Raw genomic sequence first — 25,966 nt, forward strand, 5'->3', positions numbered from 1 at the left:
AGGCGATTCGGTCAGGGTCATCATAGATAAGAGCTAGAGCCAAAAAAAATGCCTTCACAGACTGGAGACAAACCGAATCCTGCGTCAAAGGGAAAGACAAGGATTGAGGATCTCCTAGTAACAAAGAGATCACAATACCAACTCGTTGCTCCTCATTTCCAGAGGAGTGAGGACGAATTTTAAAATACAGTTTGCAAGCTTCCTTGCAAAAAAACTTGTCTCTACCTGTCTGGGAGGGCAACTTTTGGTACAAGCTGGACCGGCCTACCTGCAGATACCACAACATTAACCGACCTGGAGCTGCTGTTGCTGCTGCAGAACCTCATGGCAGAGGTCAGTCACCTCCAGTGACAGCAGCGTAGCTACTCTGCCAGCCCTGCAACTGGATCCATAATGAATCATAGAATCGTGGAGTTGGAAGGGACCTCCTGGGCCATCTGGTCCAACCCCCTGCTCAAAGCAGGATTCGCTAAATCATCCCAGACAGATGTCTGTCCAGCCTCTGTTTGAAGACTTCTATTGAAAGACAACTCGCCACCTCTCGTGGCAGCCTGTTCCACTCATTGATCACTCTAACTGTCAATAAGTTTTTTCTAATATCTAATGTGTCTCCTACCATTCAGTTTCATCCCATTGCTTCTATTCTTTCCTTGTGCAAATGAGAATAAAGATGATCCTTCTACAATGTGACAGCCCTTGAGATATTTGTAGACAGCTATTAAGTCTCCTCTCAGTCTTCTCTTCTGCAAGCTAAACATTCCCAAATCCTGCAACCTTTCCTCATAAGACAGGGTTTGCAGACCGGTCACCATTCTGGTCGCTCTTTTCTGAACTTGCTCCAGTTTGTTGATGTCTTTTTCAAAATGTGGAGCCCAAAACTGGACACAGCATTCCAGATGAGGTCTGACCAAAGAGGAGTAGAGGGCAATAATGACTTCACGTGATCTAGACTGTATGCTTCTGTTAATACATCCTAGAATTGCATTTGCCTTTTTTGCTGCTGCATCACACTGTTGACTCATATTCAGTCTGTGATCTATTAGAATACCCAAGTCTTTTTCACATGTGCTGTTACTTAGCCCTATTCCTCCCATTCTGTATATGCTTTTTTCATTTTTATTGCCCAGATGTAGTACTTTGCATTTTTCCCTGTTAAAAACCATTCTGTTAGTTGCTGCCCACTGGGCCAGTTTATTTATATCTTATTTAATCCTCTCTCTTCTCTAGTATTAGCTATTAGCTATCCCTCCTAGCTTTGTGTCATCAGCAAATTTAATCAGTTTACCCTCAATTCCTTCATCTAAATCATTGATAAAGATGTTGAACAATACAGGGCCCAGGACAGAGCCCTGTGGTACCCCACTTGAGACATTCTTCCAACTGGATGTGCAGCCATTTACGACCACTCTTTGGGTCCGATCACTAAGCCAGTTATGAATCCACCTAACAGTTGCCTTGTCCATTCCATACTTAGCCATTTTTTCAATAAGGATTGTGTGAGACACTTTGTCAAATGCTTTGCTGAAGTCGAGATATACTATATGTACAGCATTTCCCTGATCCACCCAATCAGTGATTCTGTCATAGAATGAAATTAAGTTAGTCTGACATGACTTATTAGTTACAAACCCATGCTGACGCTGTTTAATCACTTCATTCTTATCCAGGTACTGACATACATGTTGTTTAATAATTTCGGCCTTCTTAACATCCTGTCTTACCATTTCATCATTTTCATCCTGTAAAAATCCTATAGCATCTTTGACTTTTCTTTTACTTTTGACATATCCCCAAAATCCTTTATTATTGCTTTTGATGTCTCTCGCAAGCCTTAATTCATTGTCAGCTTTAGTAATCTCATTTGTGCCCTGCAAGTTCTGCAGACAGCATTATATTCTTCTTTAGATATGCCTCCTCTCTTTCCATTTTATAAACATTTCTTTCTTCCTTTTTAGCATGTGCTTAAGTTCTGTGTTCATCCATCCTGGTTTCCTTAAATGCTTCCTATTCTTCCCTCTTTTTGGAATTGTTAACAATTGTGCTTTGAGAATTTCATTTTTCAAGATTTCCCATCCTTCCTGGACATTTTTGTCTTTAAGGATATCAAGCCATTGGATCCCTCCAATTCTCTTTCTGAATCCCTTAAAATCTGCTTTTCTGAAATCTAACCTTGACGTCTGAGTCTTCACAGGTCTTCCTCCTCTAATTATCCAAAATTCTAAAATAGCATGGTCGCTACCTCCTAGGGTCCCAGCCACTTTTACCTCCTTAACCATTTCTACCCTGTTTATAAGGATTAGATCCAAGGTAGCAGTTTCCATTGTTTTCTCCCCTACCTTTTGGAAGATAAAGTTGTCAGCAAGAGAGGATAAGAATTTCCTTAACCTGTTAATTTTGCCTGAGAGGAGAGATTTCCAACAAATGTCTGGATAGTTGAAATCTCCCATGACAATATGTCATATTTTTTGGAGAATTTGGCCATTTAATGCATAAAGAGTTCATCCATATCTTCATCTTGCACAGGTGGCCTGTAGTAAATGCCTACAATGGTGTCCTTTCCATTTTTCTGTCCTTGTATTCTTACCCAAACAGTTTCCACAGAATTCCCAGTCTCTGAAGAAAGGGAAAACGTTCCAGCTCCTTAAAAAATGTCCAAACTTTATTGCTCCATATCAGGAAAATAGCCATAAAAACTCCATTGCCAGTGTGAAAACAAAAGGTTAAAGCGACACATTTCGATCTGTCATAAGATCTTTTTCTAAGCTTCTGGATCCATAACCAAAGGAAAAAAAAGAAAAAAACACACGCCCAGGAGAAAATAAACACATAAATAAAATCACGTGTCAGTTTTTTTTTTTTTTTAAATATGCATGGCCGGTGATAATGTCACGCACTGTGTGGGAAGACTAAGTGCAACATGAATGGATGAGGGGAAGGAAGACCACACACTAAGGAAGGGTGAGTGGAGACCCCTAGTCATATTTTTTTTTAATTGTAATTTTTATTAAATTTTATAAAATTTTACAATCAGAAATGAGACAAGAATATTTCAATTTGGCTTACAAATTAGAAGATTAGAAAGAATGGAGTACAATTAGAACGAACTTTTGAAAGACGTTTCCCCCTAGTGGCATCAAAACATTTTGTGCAATACCTTAGTCAAATCTGATAACACTGTACCATCCCTATCATCCCTAAATTGGTTCCTCACCAGTCGCTGAGCAGGAAACTAAGCCCTGTATCTGCCTAAAGCTAGGCTAGGGAGGCGGAGAGGATAAGCACTGGTCAATCCCCACTGTAAACTAAAGGCAAAAAGGTAAACAGACAAGGGGAATGAACTTAACTTGAGCAGACTCAAAGAGGTAACACCAAACGTCCTCAAACAGCTCGAGAGAGTAAGTTGGCTGACTGCTAAAGCTTCAAGCCGTCACAAGGGAAAAATGTGAATATCATCGGCAACTCTCTGCAGCAGGCTGGGGATTTATAAACACCCAAGTCCAGGTGTGTCAACTAGGGCCCGAGGGTTGGCTGCTGCTGGGTCCAAGAGTCAGAAGGATTAAGGAGGCGTCTGTAATGCCAAACGCAGAGACCTTCTGCAGCCAGATGCAGAATGACAGTGTTACCATGGCTGGTCAGGAGACAAATCTCCAGGAGTGGACCCTCTGGACCGTGGCACCGAGGGGCCCTGGGCGAGCTGCCAGGTGGAGCTGACCTCTATACAGAGATCGTTAGGAGCAGACCCAGGGGTTTGGGTACCATGATAGCCGGTACCGAGAGGGGCAGCTCAGGACGGACTGGAGTAGGAGTGCGGGACTGAAGCGTAGACAACAGAGCGGGATCACTGGAGACAAGACCGGAGTAGGACTGCAGGACTGGAGCATAGACAACAGGATGGAGCAGGAACACGGGAGGCAGGACTGGAGTAGGACTGTAGGACTGGAGTGTGGATAGCAGGATGGAGCAGGAACACCGGAGGCAGGACTGGAGTAGGACTGAAGGACTGGCGTGTGGATTGCTGAATGGAGCAGGAACACCGGAGGCAGGACTGGAGTAGGACTGAAGGACTGAAGTGTGGATAGCAGGATGGAGCAGGAACACCGGAGGCAGGACTGGAGTGTAGATAGCTGGACCCACGGAGCACAGAATGGCGGGGCTACTGCAGGGACCACGGAAGGCAGGACTGCGAGACTGCAGAGAGCACACGAGGAAACAGGGCCCAGTGTGCTAGCAAACACAATGATCAGGCGCCTCCCTCAGGGGGGAGCAGCCTGATATGGCCCTGTCAGGTCTGCCATTGGTCCGTAGGTGGTTCCGGGTCAGGGCATCGCCGGAGGACAAGTAACAGAAGGGAGGCGCGGCCGCGTCCTATGGTGCATGAGCATTGCATGCAGAGACCCTGTCGGCCGTGAGCCTGTCAGAAGGGACCGCCGTGGCTGTCGAGCAGCGGGGGCTGCGGAGTGGGAGCGGAGGCCAGGTGAGTATGCGGAGGGGGCGTGACAGTCTGTTGCATCTGACACACCCGTGGTCGTACCTTGACCAGAAGCTCTGGCAAATCTGGGTAGATTTTCAGAAACTGCTGAACTACCAAGTTGAGCACGTTGGCCATGCATGATATGTATGTGAGCTTGCCAAGCTTCACAGCAACCACCAGGTTGCGGCCATTATCAGACACAAACATGTTTCATTGGAGGTTCAGCGGCAAGAGCCACAGATTTATCTGGTTTGTCATTCCTTACAGTAACTCTGCCGCAGTGTTTGGCTTGTCTCCTAAGCAAATTAGCTTCAGCAGAGCCTGTTGCCGCTTCGTTGAGGTAGTGCTGCAAAGATTCCAGCTTTTGGCTGGTGTGGACTAGATGCTCTAAGATAGCACATCAGAGATGGAGGATGAGGAGGAGCAGGAGGGGGTGCAGGAACTGGTGTAGTAGGTGGAGGAAACCCTGATAGAAGTAGGACAAGCAATCCTCGGCATCGGTAGCAAATGTGCCGTGCCAGGGTAGGACTCAAACCTGGCCTCTACAGTGTTTAACCAGTGTACCATCTGGGAAATGTAGCGTCCCTGGCCACAAGAGCTTGTCTACGTGTTGGTCATTAAGTGGACAATCCCAGTAACTGTGTTGGTAACAACATGGGTGATGTTCATGGACATGTGATGGTACAAGGCGGGTGTCATGGGGTTACCGCAACGGAGCGGAGCCAGAAGACCGCAGCATCTGGTTGCTTCTACTACACTGAGAAGCACTTCTCCAGTGTATTAAACGTGTTTATTTCTTCCAGCAGAAGAGGGGTTAATCGTCCATATTGGAAACTCCTACATTCAGCTGTGCTCGGTAAGTCACTAATTTTCCCTATAAAATTTGGGCTCGATTACCAAGTCCTTGTCAGAGCTAGCACTTGCTGCATGGCATTGGAGTGGGAGAAGTTTGTTTTAAGAAGGAGAGCTGGAGGAGTTTATTAGCGACTGTTGTCTGGTTTGTACGCTTGGAAATTCCTTATCCTTCCCTGTTTTGCTTTCTTCCTCCTCCCTACACACACTGGTGAATACCTCTGTTATATGTGAGTGTATAATTTGTGTGTGGAATTTTCAGTTTACCCTTGTCTTTATTACCCTGTCTGTACAGTAGGGTTGGTGTACTGCCATGCACAGTAGCTGCTCTTTTCCCTGGGTCGGGGAAAGGGACAGACGAAGGGCTGCTCTAGGAGATGAGGCAAGGGAGAAGGTCCCGGCATCTTCGCCATCTGAAGTGTCTCGGGGAACAGGGTGAGCTAGGGAACCCCCTAGTGTTAGGGCCAGGATAGGTGTCCCTGGTCCCAGGTCACTCGCCAGTCGAATCGTGACAGCGGGGATGACATACCGGGAGAAATAGCGGCGACTGGGGACCGAGTAATGAGGGACCAAATTTGTACACCTGTAGCAAGCCAATTTTTGTTTTTATTTCAAACCAACAAAATTTCACATAAACCAAGTTCTACAGTATATAGGACAATAGTTAAATTTTGCACAACAAAATTTGTACACCTGTAGCTTTCCAATTTTGGATTTTATTTCAAACCAACAAAATTTCACATAAATCAGGCTCTAAAGTATATATGACAATAGCTGAAATTTTGCACAACAAAATTTGTAAACCTGTAGCAGCCCAATTTTGGATTTTATTTCAAACCAGTGAAGTTTCACGTAAACCAATAGTCAATTTTTGGAACTGTACTAGGCCAAGCTGTTTTTAAAAATTTTAAACCACCGTAACTTTACACAAAGTACGTTAAACTGTATGGATGACAAATTGAATCCAGGAAAAAAAACAGTAGCTTTCTTTGGAGTTTTATAAACAATCATAATTTAACAATAACCGCATTAAACTGTATGGATGACTAACTGAATGCAGAAAAAAAAAGTTTAGCATTTTCTTGGAGTTTTATATACAACCGTAATGTAATAATAACCAAGCTAAACAGTATGGATGACTCATTGAATGGAGAAAAAAAAATGTGAAACGGAAATGGATATACCACCAAAATGTAAAATAAAAGCACGTAATACTATATGGATGACTAATTCAATTAAAAAAAGGCTTTTTTGGAGTGTTATGTAACACCAAAATGTACCATAAAGCACGTAATACTCTATGAATGAGTAATTGAAGCCAGAAAAAATTTTGAACATAAATATTTTTAAAGTGTAGCTGATGTACTCCTACACTCATAAATGCTTTGCACAAGCTGCAAAGCCAGGAAACAATTATAAGGAGGCTCATCCATAGACCCTTGAAGGCACCAACTGTAGTATCTAGTTCAAATATTGTGAAAAAAGTGCATTTGTGGTACTTCTACACTCATAAACGCTCTACACACAGTGCAAAGCCTGCAAAAAATTACATGCAGTGTCATTTATACACCCTTCAAGGTACCAACTGGAATGCCTCATAAAAAAATGAAGAAAGTGTATTTGTGGCACTTCCACACTCATGAAGGCTTTGCAGAAAGTGCAAAGCCAGGAAAAAGTATGGATGGTGATCCAGTCATCTATAGCAGGGATCCCCAACTCCAGTCCTCAAGGCCCACCAACAGATCATGTTTTCAGGATTTCCTTAGTATTGCTCAGGTGATAATTGCTTCACCTGTGCAATACAAAGGACATCATGAAAACATGATCTGTTGGTGTGCCTTGAGGACTGGAGTTGGGGATCCCTGATCTATAGTACTCTGAAATTCAACAACTGGCGGGCCTCATTCAAATATTTTGAAAGTGTAGTTGATGTACTCCTACACTCATAAAGATGTTAGGATTGAGTCACCGTAGGAGGCAGACAAAAAAATAGAAGCTACGTCCAGAAAACCAGAGAAGTTGGCAACTATCAGATTGCAGACCCCTGAACCTATCAACACAACTAGCAGTAGCCGTGGGGGGTTCCTACGGTGCCCTAGACCCCTCGATCACAGCCGGAGAGCTAAATAGCCTAAAGACAGAAAAGGAAATCTAAACTGCCCCAGAGCAGACCCCAAAGTAAAAGACAGCCCCCAACACATAATGACGGTGAAGCAAGATGAAAAAACACTCACACAGATAAAAAGATAGTTTGGGCCCCATCGTTTGCTCAGCCTAACTAAACAGAACAGGAAAGGAAGATTGCTGTCTGCAATCTGCCAAAACCCTATCAAAAACATAAGCCAACAAGCTGATATGGAAAAAGACCCTGAAGCAGCTAGGCTTCAAAGACTAAATCAGCACTCAGGTATTTTCAGAAGACAGAGCTAAAGGAATTCAGCTCACCCCAGCAGGGAATGGCAGAAATCCAGAAAAACAAAGCAAAACAAAGTCAAAGCACAAATGCAAAAAGCCGAGCATAAAACTTAGCTTTAGAAGAGCAGGAATTCAGACTGGTCTCCAAGGATCCCACAGAGAAATCACCCGCAGGGCAGAAGGGAGTCGGCGGCCTTATATCCAGTCAGTAACTCCACTCAGCCAGTCATCATCATTAGGCTCAGGTGTTTGATAATCAGGCTCACTACCTTTCTTTACCAGAAGAGGGAGTTCATCGGGCCTCAGTAGTGATGGGGAAAATGAACTCACAACATAAAGGGTTTGCGAAAAGTTCAAAGCCAGGAAAAGATTATAAGGAGGGTAATACAGTAATCCTCCTCAGTTGTCTGCTTCTTCTTCTTCCTCGGGAGGCTGGGGGACTGCCTCCACCTGCTTCCTGAAGCCCAATTCCTAGGTGCTTTGGATGTAAGTGACCCAGCTTCTACGAGTGTAGAAATGGGCGTCAATCCTGTGTCACCTGCACCATTGCCTGCTCCTGCATAGGATATAGGGAACCCCAAGGACAGTCTGATCTCTCAGGGGTGGTAGCCCCGTCTCGAGGAGCCTTTCACAGGCCAGTTTAATTAACAAGAAGAGTTCACCCTGCTCCCGTCTCTCTCGGATCACACCCACTGCATACCAGTGATGTTGCCCCTCCATTTTGAGGAACGGGACACTGATTCCAGCCGTCAGTTTTTACAGCCTTTGAGGCAAGTGCCCTGTCTCTATTGTCCGCTGGCTGAACGAGATGTGATGAGGAGTTCCAAAATTTTCGATGGATCCTCATGTTCGCTGCCGATTGTTCATAACGACTACCCCTTTGAACACCAACTGTAGGTACCTTGTGGCTTGCGGACCCGCTATCATGTCTCCAGCCATGCTCCTGGCTCCTCACCACCTCCTCCCTTCCAACCAGCCTATGCCCCACAGTCCATTCACTAGTTGCTTGATCTCTGGCATTTCCGTCTGCAGTCTACAGCCTGGGTTCAGGCCTTGATGGTTCTGGGAAAGCGTCCGTTTCCCGGACCATAGGCTCCTACCAGCTCCGCTAGTGCATCAGCTTGGTCTGGCTCCAATATTCCTCCTTCTTTTCCTTCAGGAGTCTTGTGGGATTCTGCCATCTTTGTCACCCACTAAGCACGTAATACTCAATGGATGACTAATTGAATCCAGAAATACTTTTCAACCCTTTTTTGTAGTGTTATATACCACCGAAATGTAACAGAAAGCCCCTAATACTCTATGAATGAGTAACTGAATCCAGAAACATGTTTCACCGCTTTTTGGAAGTGTTATATAACACCAAAGTGTACTCCAAAGCACGTAATTTTCTATGAATGACAACATAGTCAATATTTTTACCCCTCAAAAAAAAGAATGTGTTCAACTGCTGCAGCTATATATTTTGCAAAGGACTGCAAAGCTCTAAGCTCTGCTGAGCTTAGTATGATTGTTCGGCATCAGCATCAATATCAACACTAGATTACTCTGATTCATTAAACTGTGCAAACACAGGCCTAGACAAGAACTGTCCCTGAGCTGTGCAATGGTGTCACTGAGCCGAGCGCGGCAGCGCTGGTACTTTTATAACCCCTGATGAGGTAATGCGGCCAGAAAATCACAGTAATACCACTACCAAGTTGGCTTCGACATTAGAGTGACTTGCAGGCAATCCCTGCATGCTTAATGGCTGTGCAACAGGCGCCAAACATGAGGGGTGGGGATTAGAGTTTCAAATTCGAGCACTGCCCAATACTCGCACCCAGATACTCGAGTGATATCCCTATCCATGCTTCTTTAGGGCAACTTCCCACCGAGCTTCCAGCAAATCCAGAAACTGTTTCCAAGTCATCAGATAGATAAAAGAATTACATTATTTAACCAAAATGCATCACAAAAGCAAAGTTTCTGCAAGCAAGTAGCCTTTTTCAAGCATGAGCAAAATGGCAGATAAAGCTAACATACATGCAGTACATGGAGTCCTTTTACACTTGGGAAACATTGGGCCACGCCTTCCGCATACACATTTTTCTTGGATTGAAGGCATCGGGGGATGTAGTAGCCCCTTTAGCACACTTGTGATGTCACAGAAGAGAACAGCAGGTCACCTCAATGAAAGCATCTTATGACACTGTAAGAGGGTCAGGGTCTAGCCCTGTAGATGTTGTTGCTACTGTTTGCTTGTACATAATTGCCATATTTGAATGTCACGTATTTACGTATTTGTGCATTATGTGTAAGCTGTACAGTATATGTGTTTCATTGCCATATTATTATATGTAAGTTAGGGACAGTGCATTTATTAGAAATTACACTAGATGGGGGCACTGAGTACACCTAATAATAGAGCATAGTTCTAGGTCACTTCAGGGATAACTAGAGGAGTGGTAGCTGGGAACTAGTGAAAGAGATTTCCTGATTATAGTCAGTCGGGGGTGGACCCCGTGTGTTGCTCAGACGTCTCTGTTCCTGAGCTGTGTAGCTGCCACACCAAAGCATAAAATGGAATCCCTAGCCATCCATAGTAGATGTGGGAGAATTGTGCAGAGCAGAGAAGAAGTGAAGTGTACGGTATCTGCAGCAGTGAAGAAGTCAGTGAAAAAGTCACTTAGGAAAGATCAGCCTAAGTCTGTGTGCTGACGAAGTAGTCGAGTGGACCACCAGCAAGTGTCTGGACTGAAGTCGGTTCCAGGGAAAGAGGTCAAAGTGCCGTTTTAACCGGACTCCTCGTCCCGCTGTTACTTTGTGGTCCATACTGGTGTAGCTGAAGAAGCTAGGGAAAGCTGAGAAGATGTATTGCTGGGACCTTGTCAAGTGTGCTAATGGTGTATTGGATGTGCTGTGTCTTGAAGAAAATAAATCTTTACTATTTGAGGTTATCCTGGGTTCTGCCTCCAATCCTTTGAACTCCAGGAAGAATATGGGATGCACCAGGGAAGAAGCAGCTGCCAGCACAGTGAGTATAGAATGTGCTGACGTGTCCACCCCCCCGAGCATATTATTACAACTCCACAACAGGATACCCCACTGAAACATAGTTCTGATGTCACAGTAGCTTTTCTTTTATTTTTTAATAACTTGAGTCGGATTTATGAATCTTTTTTTTTTAAATTCGTTTATTGAACCTCAGGACACAAAGAATGTACAACATACATATTGGCTTATGATAACAAGCATTATACATAGCACACATGTTTCCGTTCATTGTAAAATACAATGCAAAGAGATGCACATTCTTATAGATAAACAAGGTAATATGTACATATCCTTCCAAACATACATGGATACAAGGATAATTAGCTATACATTTTCCAGCTACTATTTCCGCAGCCTGGTCTCCTATATCGTATTATGTCGCATGTGATGTCTCAGCCTTGCAGAGTAAGATGAGAGGAATTCCACCTCTCCCAAATCTTTTCAAATTTACCTGGGCATCCCCTATTTTGGTATAACGTGCGCTCATATGGAACAATCGAATTTACCAAAATCTAAGAGAAGGACATGAACTCCCCCATCCACCGCAATGCCAGCACCTTCCGTGCTATAAACAGTGTTTCACGCAGGAAGATCCCAGTATAGCGATCCCAGGTCTCCTCCTCCCATACCCCAAACAAGCAGACCAATGGCTCTAGCGGGACAGAGGTTTGTACCAGGGATGTCAGTAGTGTAGTCACCTCTTCCAGTAATGTAGGATAGTGGGACATTGCCACACCATGGGAATAAAATCTGCATCTGGCAAGTGACATCGCAAACAATCTGATGATTGAAGCCGACCCATCCTAAAAAGTTGCATCGGAGTCAAATATGATTGATTTATATATAATTGTATCATTCTATTATTAATAGATGGTGATACTCCAATCGGAGATTCCAGAATCTCCTCCCACTCCTCTCTTTGCGCATTAGGGATGAGTCGTTCCCACCTCCTCTTAATAGAGCTTATGGACGATTCTGCCCCTACTGACAGCATGTATGTATACAAAGAGGATATGAGACCCTGGGGACCCTGCGAATTAAGGATTCTTATCAGAGGTAAAGATCAAATAGTACGGCCCCCACCCCTATCCCTCATATGTGATTGAAGAGCCGATCTCAGCTGCAGATAACGAAAAAATTGAGATCTCGGAATATCATGTGTGACCTGTAATTGTTCAGAAGACTTTAAGATCCCTTGGTCACACAAGTCTCCCATTGACGAGACGCCACACTGAATCCAAAAAATGGTGGATGGGTGATTCAACAACCCCGGAAAATAGTTATTATTCCACAGGGGCATTTCAGCTATAAAATCTTTAAACCTAATTACGTTCTTGATTTGCCTCCATATTAATCGTGCCAGCCAGAACAGGGGTAGCAGTCGTGGGACCTTAGTTTTCTCCAACTCAAGGAACCCTAATGGGCAATCCGCTTGTGCAGCGTGAAGCAAGTGACTTTCAGAATTGGGGAGGCTATTACCCGGCATCCATTTGCTTAAAGCTTTAGCCTGCCCAGCTAAGTAGTATAGGAAAAAATCTGGCAACGCCGCCCCACCTCCCTTCTTTGGTCTTTGTAAAGTGGACAATTTAAGTTTGGGCCTAGTTTTCCCCCATATAAAGGACGTGACCAGGGAATTGAGATTTCCAAAAAAGGACCTGGGCACCGCTACCGCTCTGTGCTAAAGGGAGTAGCTAAATTTAGGGAGTAGTATCATTTTAATCAGGTTAATGCGTCCAGCCACAGATAATGGCAGCCTACTCCAGGATGCAAATTTAACTTTAACTAGTTCCAGCAATGGGTGGACATTAAGTTGTAGATCAAGCGTACTATTGTGAGATATGTGGATGCCCAAATATTTAAAACTAGATACATGAAAACCTCAAAAAGAGGAAAAAATCCTCCAAAAAATTCAGATACAAACCAGACAGGTCTAAATGCATCTGCACTAATACAAGGTGCAGCGGACCTGAGTAAAATGGCAGCTGCACAGGTGCATAAATACCAAATGAAACAGCCAGCCTTCAATCAGGGATTGGCCGTGCAGAAGAAATAATCCGCATGTGGCAGTGTTCACACAGGGAATGCAGGGCTTCTGGTTCACAACCTCTTAGTAACACCATATAGGGGGGCTGCCCAGTGCCAACTAGAATGCATCCCGTGTAAACAGAGGCCACAAGTGTGCAGAACCATTTGGGCCCAACTGCACCCTGAAAGAAATATAAAAAGTGCACAAAAAACATATCAATATATGTAAGGTATTGGTTGATATTAAGGCCTTAACACAGTAGACAGCGAGGAGAGAGCCTCCAGCTGGGGCATCGGGGCATGGGAAAGGGGTAACCGGGCAGACTTTTCCCAATTTATATGTAAACCTGAATATTTACTGAATCTATCTATAAGGGATATCACCTGTGGCAAAGTTTCTTCCACATCAGTCAAGAATATCACCATGTCATCGGCATATAGGCCTATGGTATCCACTCGACCTGCTATATCTATCCCTTGGATGTTAGGGTAGGACCTTATACGTATTGCTAGCGCCTCAATCGCAGGGGCGAGGAGGGCCGGGGAAAGAGTGCAACCCTGACGGGTTCCCCTATGTAATGAGAAAGACTCAGAGTTATTTACTCTAATATGGGCCTTGGGTTTCACATATAATATTTTGATCCATGTTATAAATTTGTTGCCAAAGCCATACCTTTGCATACATGCGGAGAGGAAAGGCCATTCAAGAGAGTTAAAAGCCTTGGCAGCATCTAACGATGCCAATGCCCATTTGTTGTCTGGCATTAGGGAGCTATATTGGACTATTGACTGGACTCTTCTGATGTTAATGGAAGTACTTTTACCGGGCATAAAGCCCGTTTGATCAGGATGTATACCCGTCTGGTTCCCCAATTCGAAATAGGATTGACGGGTAAAGAATAGTTTACAATTAGATTTAGTGTCCACATGCTGAGTATATAACCTCTGGGCAGCCAACCACTCAATCCTGTTCCCACTGGTTTGGTTAGATATATATGTAGCCTCTGAATCTTTGTCGTTGCTCCACCTCATCATCCTTTTCCGAGGTTACCCGCTTAATATAAGAGATCGTGGAAGACAAACAGCCCCTCAGATATGCCTTAAAGGCATCCCAAAATAAATTAATATCTTGAGGTTCCGGGTGGGACGCGATGAAGCAATGCAACTGATCAATCGTTCTGCCTGGAGGTCCCATCAATTTTAACCAGAAAGGATTCAACTTCCAAGCTATCCCATTGTTTACTTGCCCATATTTGAGTTTAAGGATGACCGGGCTATGGTCTGAGATCCCCCTACTTCCATGTTCTATATCATTCATCCACATTGCCAGACCGCTAGATCCAAATATGTAGTCTATGCGTGATAGAGAGCGTTTAGTGGATGAGTGGCAAGTATATTCCCTTAACTCAGGATGACGCACCCTCCACAAATCCAACCACCCACCACCCCCCATGAATAATGACAACAGGGTTGTAGTCGGTGGAGAGGACCCCCCAGTCACTCCATCATCCAACCTCAATTTATCAAGGCAGTTGTTCATGACCATATTAAAGTCTCCCATACAAATAACATCAGCGTCTGGGTAATTAAGGGCAAAACTCATTGCCTTCTGCAGAATGGATATACAAGGAGGGGGGATTATAAATACATAAGACCACATATTTCCTGGTGTTTATCAATGCATGGACAAAAATAAAACGACCCTCAGGGTCCCTCCGAGTCTCCCTAGCTTCCCATCTAACATCTTTATGTACCAACAGTGAGACCTCTCTCGAGTAGCTGGTGTGGAATATATTGACAGACCATTGTACCCAAGGCTTCTGTACGCACCGCGCTGTATCCCTAGTCAGGTGCGTCTCCACCAAGGCCACAATGTGAGGGCGATAATGTTTGACCTGTGAGAAAACCTTGATTTTTTTTCGAGGAGTTTTTATACCCCTCACATTCCATGTCATACATATCAACTCAGACCCCATGTTTTACTCCGCTGAATATGGTGCATAATATTACCCGGGCAAAATTTAGAGACATCACCTAGAGACTGAAATTGTTGTCGACTGCGATTACTACCTAAAAAAACACAAAAAACCACCATGGAAAAAAACAAAGTGAATAAACAACAAACAAGGCGGGAGCAGAGTCCTGTACTTCCATCACGAAGCAAACAAGGGGATACCATCACTGAGCCCAGTGTCCGGTATTGTTGGTAACTTGAACACTTTCGAGTAGAGCTCCAATCAGCCGATTAATAGAAAAATACCAACTAGCCATAGATACGTTAGGATTCCTTTGCAGCAGACCCTTTGTGAGACCGTAGCCACTCCGCCGCCTCCGCTGGATCTGTAAAAAAATAAAGTAGAACCCTCGTGGATCACCCGGAGCCGGGCCGGGTAAATCATCGAGTACATAACATTCCTCTCCCGTAGATGTCTTTTGACCTCCGTAAACTGTGCCCGTTGTTTCTGGAGTTGCATAGAGAAGTGTTGTGAATGGGTCACTGAGGAGGACAACAAAAAGCTAAGTCCCAGAAAACCAGAGAGGTTGGTAACTATGCAGATTGCAGATCCCTGATCTTAACCACACAACTAGCGGTAGCAGTGGAGCATTCCTACGATGATCTAGACGCCTCGTCACCGCCGGAGGACTACATAAGCCTAAAGCCAGAAAAGGGAAAACTAACTGCCCCAGAGCAGACCCCAAAGGAATAGACAGCCCCCACACATGTATTGATGGTGAAACAAGATGAAAACACACACCGGCAGGAAAACAGGCTGAGAAAATGATTGGGCCCAACTAACTATAAAGAACAGGAAAGGAAAGACACTGTCTGCAATCTGCCAAAAACCCTACAAAATAATGTCCAACACTTCTGATAACAAAATTAACCCTGAAGTCACTAGACTTCTCCCACTATATCAGCACTCTGAAATATTCTGAGACAGAGCAAAAAGAGGCCAATCTAATAAGGGACTAAAAAGCAAATTGGCAAATACAGATAAATAAGAGTGGAAATTTAGCACAGCCGCCCCGGCTGGGGCTGAACACACAAAAAACTGAATAGACCAGCAAAATCAAGTGTGAACATTAGCAAAAACACTTAGCTTTGAGAAGGCTGGAACAGAGCTGAAAACCAAGACCTGAGTAGTCAGAAGCAATCACCAGCACTGACTTAGGGCGTCGGCTGTCTTAAATCCAGTCTAAGATTCCTGAGGTCCAATCGTCATCATCATTATCAGGTGGTAGATCTCCACTGACCAAATCAGCCTCACCACCTCCTGTCACCATCAGAGGGAGTCTGGAAGGAGAACTCACTACTGGTGGACCAGAGAATGAACTCACAACAGAGAAGTCTGGGAAAATCGAGTTCGTGGCATTGTTGATCTTGATAGAACTCTTTTGCCGCACCAGACGCAGAGCCACGTCTCTATCCCTGCAGTTGAGGAGACGCGCCAGAAAAGTTCTGAGTGGGGCTTCAGGTGGTAGAGGCCTAGTAAGGACCCTGTGAGCCCTTTCCACTGCAAAGATTGGGGAGAATTTGTCTCCCAAAGTGGTTTTAAGCCAATCTTCTAGGAATTGCTCCGGGTGTTTGTCCTTCCGAGTGCTCTGGTAGACCAATAATTCGAATATTATTCTGACGCATTCTATGCTCCACGCGTTCATAGAGCTTGTCACTTTCGTTAGTTTGGCTTCCATGGGTTTGATGGTATCTTCTACCCGAGATACCCGCGTCTCCACCTCCGTAATGCGGCCCTTCATGGTTTGCATGTCTTGTCGGAGGCGTCCCACCTCGGTGTGCACGTCCTCTATCTTCCCAGACAGAGACGTCCTGGTTAAGGAGATGGCCTGCATAAGTTGTTGAGACGCCTACTTAAGGGTTAATTCCTCTTGCTCACTCTCCTCCCCACCCTCAGAGGGGCGGTTCTTATGCTGAGCCTGTGAGGGATTATTTTTAAGAGATCTTGAGCCCTCAGCATGGTCTATTCTGGCATATTCCTTCAGCCTTTCAGCCACCCCAGACCCCTTGGAACGACTCATTTTAATAGCAATAGGGCACAGCCGGATATCAGAGACAGTGCACTCTGGAGTCCCCTGAATCGAGGTTATAGATGGAGTAAAATTATCAGATGGTGGCTGCAGGGTCCCAGGAGCAGCACAGACCTGCAGAGTCACACAGGGAGGCAATGTCCAGCTCCGAGCGGCAGACAAGGGCCCTTATAGCCCAGGGAGAGACCCCCAGCAACCCACAGGGACAGCAGTCAGAGAGGGATCCAAGTCCCTACAGTAATGGCGCTGGCAGGCCAGGTGAGGTAGCAAAGAGTAGCAAAGAGGGTGACACGGGGTCCAATCTTTCAGGGCACACACCGCTTGTCCCTCACAAGAATTCAGAGTGTCTGCTCACCGTCTGTCAGCACTGCAGCGGGGGAACCCGGCGCCACGTCTGTCACAGGCAGAGCGCGCGCCTCCAAGATGGCCGCCACCCCGTGCTGGCCCCGGCAGCCCCAGTCTTCACAGCCACAGGCACCCAGGAATCCAACCCCGCTCTCCCGCAGGGGTCCTGGAGCGCCACAGAATCCAGAGGGGTCCCAGGGCTAGCAAATGTGCAGCAGAGGTAAGGATCTGCTGGCTAAATGTCATCAGGATGGCAGGAGCTCTTGCCAGGCGCGTCCTCACTCCGTCGCTACATAGCGACGCCCCCCGGATTTATGAATCTTACAATATTAAACATCTATAATCTCACATCAGAAAGATTAAGTATGTAGTTGAAAAAAAAAAGGAAGTGAAAAAGCAACTTATCCACAAGGTGTTCTATGAAAAGGATATTTAACACCACCAACGGCTAAATTTTAATAGTGAAGCTTTTAAACAATCCACTGCTTTTCATCCATACCTCCCACCTTCTCTGCTAACTTCCTCCATCCCCAAACAGAATTCATATCGCAGACATGTATTCACTTTATTAATCACTGCTTCTACAGAAGGTGATTGTGTAGATTTCCATGCAGTGGTGAATTCTCTGTGAGCTGCACATAAGATTTTACAGACCCCCTACCCAGTACCAGCTGGGACTGTGTCCTATTCTAAGTTGAATAGCGCCAATTTAGGGGTCGGTGACATATTTATGTTGGATAATCTGGCTATAATAGCAATAATGCCAACTCGAAAGCATTATATTACGCGCATGTCTCGGTAGCTTATCTGAGTAAAACCCACTTATGGTGTCACAATTGCTTAATTAACTAAAACAATTGCAAGAGCTTGGTTGTGAGGTTTGAAGAACAGGGCAGAGTCAAGGGTTAAGGGGGTTTTACACATAGTGATATCGCTAGCAATATCGCTAAAGCATCACCAATTTGGTGACGCAGCAGCGATATCGCTAGCGATTATCGCTATGTGTGATACTTCCGACCGGCTTCCCCGCTGTCTGTCGCTGATCGCGCAGCTCCATTTCTTGTCGGGCACTTCCTGCTGGGGCCGACGAGCGACGCGTGGACGCGGACGGGAGGACGTCAGGATCGCCTCGTCTGAAAGGTACGTAACGACCGCTGTATCGCTGCTGCATCGCTGTGAGATCTGCCTGTGTGGCAGCTCACTAGCGACCATTTAGCGATGCACCAGCGATCCTGACCGGGTCATATCGTTGTCGGGATCGCTGGTGCATCGCTAAATGTAAAGGGGCCTTTACTCCTAAGCAGCGGATTACCAGGACAGGGGAAAGTGCGAATTCATTTATTGTGATAGATAGATCAGGTAGGGAAGGTATGCGAGATGGAGGAAAGATCATTAGTTCAGATTTGTCCACACTGAGTTTGAGGAAGTGAGAGGAGAAGGAGGAGGATATGGCTGATAGACACTCTGGGATTCTGGAGAGCAGAGAGGTGACATCTGGGCCAGTGTGATGTCACACTTACACTGTAGCTTCCAATATCCCAGGGTAGGCAACAGTGTATAATTTATGTGGGGGTGAATACTTTTCAGAATCCCTCTGCAAGGCTGCCATCAGGGCATTACTGCCCTGACTGGCGTATGAGGCCTGGTGGGCAGAGGGGGCCCGCATTGGGCCCCATCTAATCTGCTCACCGGGCCCTTACCGGCAGGCTAAACCGGGCCCTTAGCGGCGCTGCGGTGCAGCAGTTGACCGCTATTGACATGCGGGCCCGCTGGCCTGCACGTCAATAGTTAACAGCCGCCAGCCAATCGGAGGCCCAGGACATGATGGGGCAGAATGCAGGACATGATGGGGGCAGATTGCTCGACATGATGGGGGCAGAATGCTGGACATGAAGGGGGCAGAATGCAGGACATGAAGGGGGCAGAATGCAGGACATGGGGGCAGAATGCAAGACATGATGGGGCAGATTGCAGACATGGGGGCAGATTGCAAGACATGATGGGGGCAGATTGCTGGACATGGGGCAGATTGCTGGACATGGGGGCAAAATGCTGGACATGGGGGCAAAATGCTGGACATGGGGGCAAAATGCTGGACATGGGGGCAAAATGCTGGACATGGGGGCAAAATGCTGGACATGATGGGGCAGATTGTAGACATGGGGGCAGATTGCAAGACATGATGGGGGAGATTGCTGGACATGGGGGCAAAATGCTGGACATGGGGGAAGAATGCAAGACATGATGGGGCAGATTGCAGACATGGGGCAGATTGCAAGACATGATGGGGGCAGATTGCAAGACATGGGGCAGAATACGAGACACGGGGGCAGAATGTGACAGTGAGACACAGGAGGGGGAAGAATGTGAGGCATGGGGTCAGAATGTGACAGTAAGACACAGGAGGGGGCAGAATGTGACAGTGAGACACAGGAAGGGGCAGAATGTGAGACACAGGAGGGGGCAGGATTGGAGACACATGGAGCAGAATCATGGGGCAGGATAGATACGATGGAGACAGATGGGGAGATCATTTGGGGCACAATGAATACTCATTGAGGGCGGGACGGGAGAACATATGGGTGCAGCCAGGAATAAGACACACGGGGGCCAGGATGGGGAATATTATTACCATAGGGGCTAATTAAGGGATATTATTACTGCAGTGATGTATTTATTTCATTTTTTGAGTATACTGTTTTAAATGGAGGAAGGTCCTGTTATTGTGTAGAATGATACTATGTTGCCTTTTTTTCTTCATGTGATGTAATGTAGAAGTTGGGAAAAAAATAAGTAATGTGTTCGGCAAGTGGAGCTCTAGATAACTGTTATTTCCTGCAGAGACGAACCCTGGCTGGAAGAAGTGATGGTGGTCTGTGCTGGATGAAAGATGAAAAGCAAGGATGAATGACTTCACCTAGAGACATCACTGGTGAGTTAGTGTGTTACCTATACACTGACACTATACACTGTATACTATATACAAAGGTCCTGTGTATAATGTCATTGATCACTGTATTACCTGTACACAGACACTGCATACTAAGTACAGATCTCCTGTGTATAATTGCACTTATGGTGATAATATTATGTTTTTTTTATTACTGATCAATATTGTAGTATTCAGTCACTATGTGGTGGTAATATGTGGTCTGGACATGGTGTTGCTGTATTTTTCCCTTGTATGTGCTGTTATGATTGAGTCACCGTAGGAGGCAGACACAAAAATAGAAGCTACGTCCAGAAAACCAGAGAAGTTGGCAACTATCAGATTGCAGACCCCTGAACCTATCAACACAACTAGCAGTAGCCGTGGGGGGTTCCTACGGTGCCCTAGACCCCTCGATCACAGCCGGAGAGCTAAATAGCCTAAAGACAGAAAAGGAAATCTAAACTGCCCCAGAGCAGACCCCAAAGTAAAAGACAGCCCCCAACATATAATGACGGTGAAGCAAGACGAAAAAACACTCACACAGATAGAAAGATAGGCTGAGCAAACGATGGGGCCCAAACTAAACAGAACAGGAAAGGAAGGTTGCTGTCTGCAATCTGCCAAAACCCTATCAAAAACATAAGCCAACAAGCTGATATGGAAAAAGACCCTGAAGCAGCTAGGCTTCAAAAACTAAATCAGCACTCAGGTATTTTCAGAAGACAGAGCTAAAGGAATTCAGCTCACCCCAGCAGGGAATGGCAGAAATCCAGAAAAACAAAGCAAAACGAAGTCAAAGCACAAATGCAAAAAGCCGAGCAGAAAACTTAGCTTTAGAAGAGCAGGAATTCAGACTGGTCTCCAAGGATCCCACAGAGAAATCACCCGCAGGGCAGAAGGGCGTCGGCGGCCTTATATCCAGTCAGTAACTCCACTCAGCCAGTCATCATCATTAGGCTCAGGTGTTTGATAATCAGGCTCACTACCTTTCTTTACCAGAAGAGGGAGTTCATCGGGCCTCAGTAGTGAAGGGGAAAATGAACTCACAACAATGTGCTATTATTTGGTCACTTTGTGGTGGTAATATGTGGTCTGGTCATGGTACGGTGGTATTTGTTCCTTGTATGTGATATTATTCGGTCACTGTGGTAGTAATATGTGGTCTGGTCATGGTGTGGTGGTATTTGTTCCTTGTATGTGATATTATTCGGTCACTGTGGTAGTAATATGTGGTCTGGTCATGGTGTGGTGGTATTTGTTCCTTGTATGTATATTATAGGTCACTATGTGGTGGTAATATGTGGTCTGGACATGGTGGGGTGGTATTTGTCCCTTGTATGTGATATTATTCGGTCACTGTGGTAGTAAAATGTGGTCTGGTCATGGTGTGGTGGTATTTGTTCCTTGTATGTATATTATAGGTCACTATGTGGTGGTAATATGTGGTCTGGACATGGTGGGGTGGTATTTGTCCCTTGTATGTGATATTATTGGTCATTTTAAAAATTGAAAGATAAATAAATATACCTAAATTGTATTGCATATTTTAACAAATATTTAATAGGTTACAGTAGAGTAGAGTCTGGCCAAAAGTGTCTACCCTGTTATGGTGGCGGCTTAAAAAATCTTTTGGCCAAAGCAAAAGATGCCTGCTATATGTGTGATCTGGTGATGGGAACTGTTAATGTGTGATAGGTGAGAAGAGGAGCTTTTCCAAGAGAGAGCAGTGGGACTGTGGACAGTTTGAGGGGTGGAGGCGGGGCTGGGGAAGAGCCTGGGCGGAGTCTCAAGGGGGCCCCGAAAATTTTGCCAGTATGGGGCCCCGAAATTCCTAGTGGCAGCCCTGCACACATACATTCAATTTTATATATAGATAAAAATACTATAACACAATCCATTGAAGGACTGAATATGTTTTATAAGTAATAATATAAATGAATATGTCTCTAAATATTCCATGTCATTTTGTATCACCATTTTATACACTTTGGGTCTAATATTATATTTCTTTCTTCTAGAAAATGAGCAGGCTTCAGATGAAATGACAGGAACATGACTCATCTTACTCTGTGCAATCATGATAACAATATTTCTATTTACTGAAGAATACATATTTTATTTTGTTCTTTCACATTTAAGGCTTCTTCCTACTTGCTTACATTATGAATGCTTCATTTTCTATATTTATTCAACGCCATGAGGATAATGACAAGTGGAATATGTCCTGAAAGGCTATACTTGGTATCTGCAAGAATGCTGCGCATGAACCATACATAATATTAATGCTAGTTTAAAACCACTATATGGTATATTTTTTATTATGTTTTTGCATTTTCCATAAGTGACTATGATAATTAAAACAAAAATAACTTTCTAATGTGGTCTATAATTTTATTGATCTTAGTGTTTTCTACAAGTAGGTGTATATTGGATTGGTGTGTTATTGAGCATGTCCAAAAGTTGTTGTTTTTTTATCAGTGTGTCTTTTGATTACTGCATACAGAATAAAGGAGTTATCCAACTCCTTGAAAAGTTTTTATTAATGCTTAGGATGAATGACACAAACTCACCTATCCCCCTACTGCTCCTTTCCTGGCGCTTCCCAGTTGCCCTTGCTGGTCTCAGTATCCTCCTGACCTCAAGTGTTCACATTTCAGAACGGACATGTCAGCGCTGCAGCCGGTATCAGAACCCCATCGCTGATGTCCAAGATACAGAGACCCTCTGGGAAAGTGATAACACAGGAGGGGCAGGAGATTGTTGAGTATTTCTAGTTTGTTATATTACACCATTCTAGGCTTTTAAAAAGAAATTCAAGTGACTAGACATTCCCTTTAAAGGAAATCTGTCAGCAGGTTTTTGCTAATTCATCTGACAGCAGCATGGTGTAGGCAAAGAGACCCTGAATCCACCAATGTATCACTTAATTTAGTATAAAAAAAGTGCTAAAAAAGTGCAAGTGCATAAAACACATGAAATAGCAGCATTAATTTACTAAGCAAAACAACAGAATGTAGATTTGCATGCAAAGGAAATTCGTAATATTCAAAAAAGTTAGTAATAAAAATTAAGAAGGATGGCACTTCAAAAAGCTTAATAACCACAAGAAGTCCTACCACCATTAAGCAGCAGACAACATGAAGAGAACCATGAAGATTTAGATTAAAAAATAACCTTTTATTAATAAATATTCAAAATATGCAAGTACAGAACGATATTTACTAGAAATACCCAGCAGGGGGCACCAAACTATAAGCGAGGGGGGACCTTAGCGGACCACCTTTTGTTGCACCAGATTGTATCGCGGTAAATTATTCTTATGGGTCTTAACATGTGGCATTACTATTATAGGTAGCAACGCTGGCTGTATCTAACATTTGAGCTCTTTTTTATTCCTTTTTTGATTCCTGTTGGAAATAATAGGGTATGGATTGCCAATAGATTTGTTGATACAGCTAGTTTGCCTTCTGATTAAATCTGTATACCATTTGTTTATACAAATTATATGGACCTTTTTTCTGGTTACTAAACATACATAAGTTTTTTACTTATAAATAATTCTCTTTCCTGGATCTTGCTATAGGTTTATGGTTTGGTGTCCCCTGCTGCATATTTCAGCTAGTTTAGTGGGTGCAGCTGTTCTGACACAATCAGAGTTTTTAGATTTAGCAATGCAGCAGAGAAAACGGACCCCGCACACATCAGGCTCTGTATATACAATGTCTATAGATAGTGAGCTGCTCATCACAGCAAGGGGTGGAGTGGGACTAGAAGTCGAGTGCACATCAGAACAGGCAGTAATAATGTCCTAGTGATAAATCTTTCACTGTAAAGCACAGCACACAGCTTGATAAGTGACACATTGTTGAATTCTGTGTTTTAACTACTACCTTATGCTGTCCTCAGATTATAAAACAAAAACCCACTGACAGATTCAGGGTTGTGCATGATTTAGGTCATCTGTGATCATCAGATCAGTGGGCATTTGTTTCCTATTAGCCCACTAATGAGATGTTTGTAGGTTCAGCAGTAGAAAGGGATAAGCATTGTATAGAATCGGAACAGCACAGCACTGGCACAACACATCATTTAATCTTATTTATCCAGACCTCTATTTTCAGTAAGTCGGGAGGCTGTGACACTAGCCACTTCTCACAGCCAAGCTGTGAGTCAGAGTGGTCAAGAAGTCCAAGGTCAGAAGCCAGGAAGGTACATTATAAACAGAGGGAAAGACAAAAGCGTAGTCAGGTAACGTTCCAAGGTCAGAGAACCGGATCAGAGCTGAAGGGGTTAAACAGGTGGATGGTCAGAACAAAGTCCAAGGTCAGGCAACAGGTCAAGCATACAGAACTCAAGGCACAGGGAGCACATACCTCACAAGATGAATGTACGACTGGCAGAGTCTGGGAGACACAGCTCAGTTAAGAAGCATGGTAATTAACTGGAATAATGAACACATGGAGACAGCCGACACCTCACAGTATTGGATAGTTGAGCTGTCAATCAAAACACTGATAGCTCAGCACGCCCCTGTACCAGATTGGATGGCCAAGCTGTCAAATTACTGACAGCTTCCTATACCATACTGGATGACCGTGTTGTCAGTAACTGCATCCCAGACACACTGAGGGGTGGAAACGTGACAGAGGCATAGACTCTTTATGTTGACTCTTCTTGTAGATTGAATTGATATTTGTAAATTGATTGGTTGTCATTTACCTCTTATATTGGCTCCTACAGTTTATTATTTTGCTATCTTTGCAAAACAGGGATGCAGGGTCACTGAACTATGATGTTTGCTGATTTGTTGATTACATATTATACCAGGACATGAAGTTTGTTAACTTGCAAACATTGAAGGATAAACTATAAATAATCAAACAATGTGGGATAACCTCATCACCCCTTCCCCTTGACCTGTGGATTATGGCTTGAATCACAACAGTTGCGAACTATAAAACGTGGATATGCCTCTGTAACAAGACATCCAGAAGATCCAGAACCAGAGTCAACACAAAACCACAGCCAGAAACACTGTACAGAATAGCTGCTTGATCATGGCTCCATCACAAGAGAAACAGATTTGACATTCTACATGATGCCAGCTTAGGTGATCATGGCCCCGGCTGAAAGAATTCAGATATACTTCATTGATCACCATTGAACCATGGATACATTTGGGGAAGTCAGGATTGGACCCACTGGTCACCTGAGCTCCATGGATATGTTTGGAAAATCCAAGGATGGAACCCACCAGTCTCCTGGTTTCAGGGAGATTTTCGGAGAAGCCAGGTTGTGACCCTCCGGTCACCTGGCTTTGTCCCTAAATGGGCTCTCAGCTTCCTAAGCTTGTCGTTACCTCCTCTCTGTGTGCAACAGGAGGGGATAGTCAGCCCTGGTAGCTCTGAAGTCATAGCTGCTGTTATCCCGGCGAGTCAGTGAAAGGGTGAGACTCTGTAATTTTTCACCATCTTGGGTATTTTGCTGGGACAGTTCTATGTGTTATTTGCCTGTTTTGTTGTTCAATAAAGTATTTCCAAACCATTTTACTCTCATCCTGTGTTGTCTGAGTAGTATTACGCCCATGGTAAAAGGAGAGTGGGCGTTCGGTGGAATGTGCCCTGGTCCGTGCAGTTTCGGCTTTCAGAATAGAGCACCCATTGACCCTCTGTGTCTCCACAATTGGGTGGCAGTGATAGGATACTTCTCAGCCCAGCAGAATCAGGGAATCTGCAGGGGCCTGGTGTTCGAAGACACTGTCCAAGGGCTCCACAACCAGGAAGGCATACAGACAGACCCAGCAGACCATAGATGAGGCAAACATAGCATGTTTTGGATGCCACTAT

At 44.5% G+C, this 25,966-nt stretch overlaps 1 long non-coding RNA gene across 1 annotated transcript in view; it reads left to right on the plus strand.

Annotated features, from left to right (window-relative positions):
* The window catches only part of LOC141087833 (uncharacterized), a 44,080-nt gene extending 21,583 nt beyond the window's left edge, over positions 1-22,497 (plus strand). Inside the window, exons 3-4 of the long non-coding RNA XR_012231738.1 lie at positions 20,030-20,120; positions 22,139-22,497. This is a non-coding gene — a long non-coding RNA (uncharacterized lncRNA). The remainder of the gene's footprint in view (positions 1-20,029; positions 20,121-22,138) is intronic.
* The last annotated feature ends 3,469 nt before the right edge of the window (positions 22,498-25,966 follow it).

The sequence above is a fragment of the Dendrobates tinctorius genome, unplaced genomic scaffold (assembly GCF_039654945.1).
Source record: "Dendrobates tinctorius isolate UK_male_01 unplaced genomic scaffold, ASM3965494v1 ptg000035l, whole genome shotgun sequence".
In the NCBI taxonomy this organism is placed as follows: Eukaryota; Metazoa; Chordata; class Amphibia; order Anura; family Dendrobatidae; genus Dendrobates; species Dendrobates tinctorius.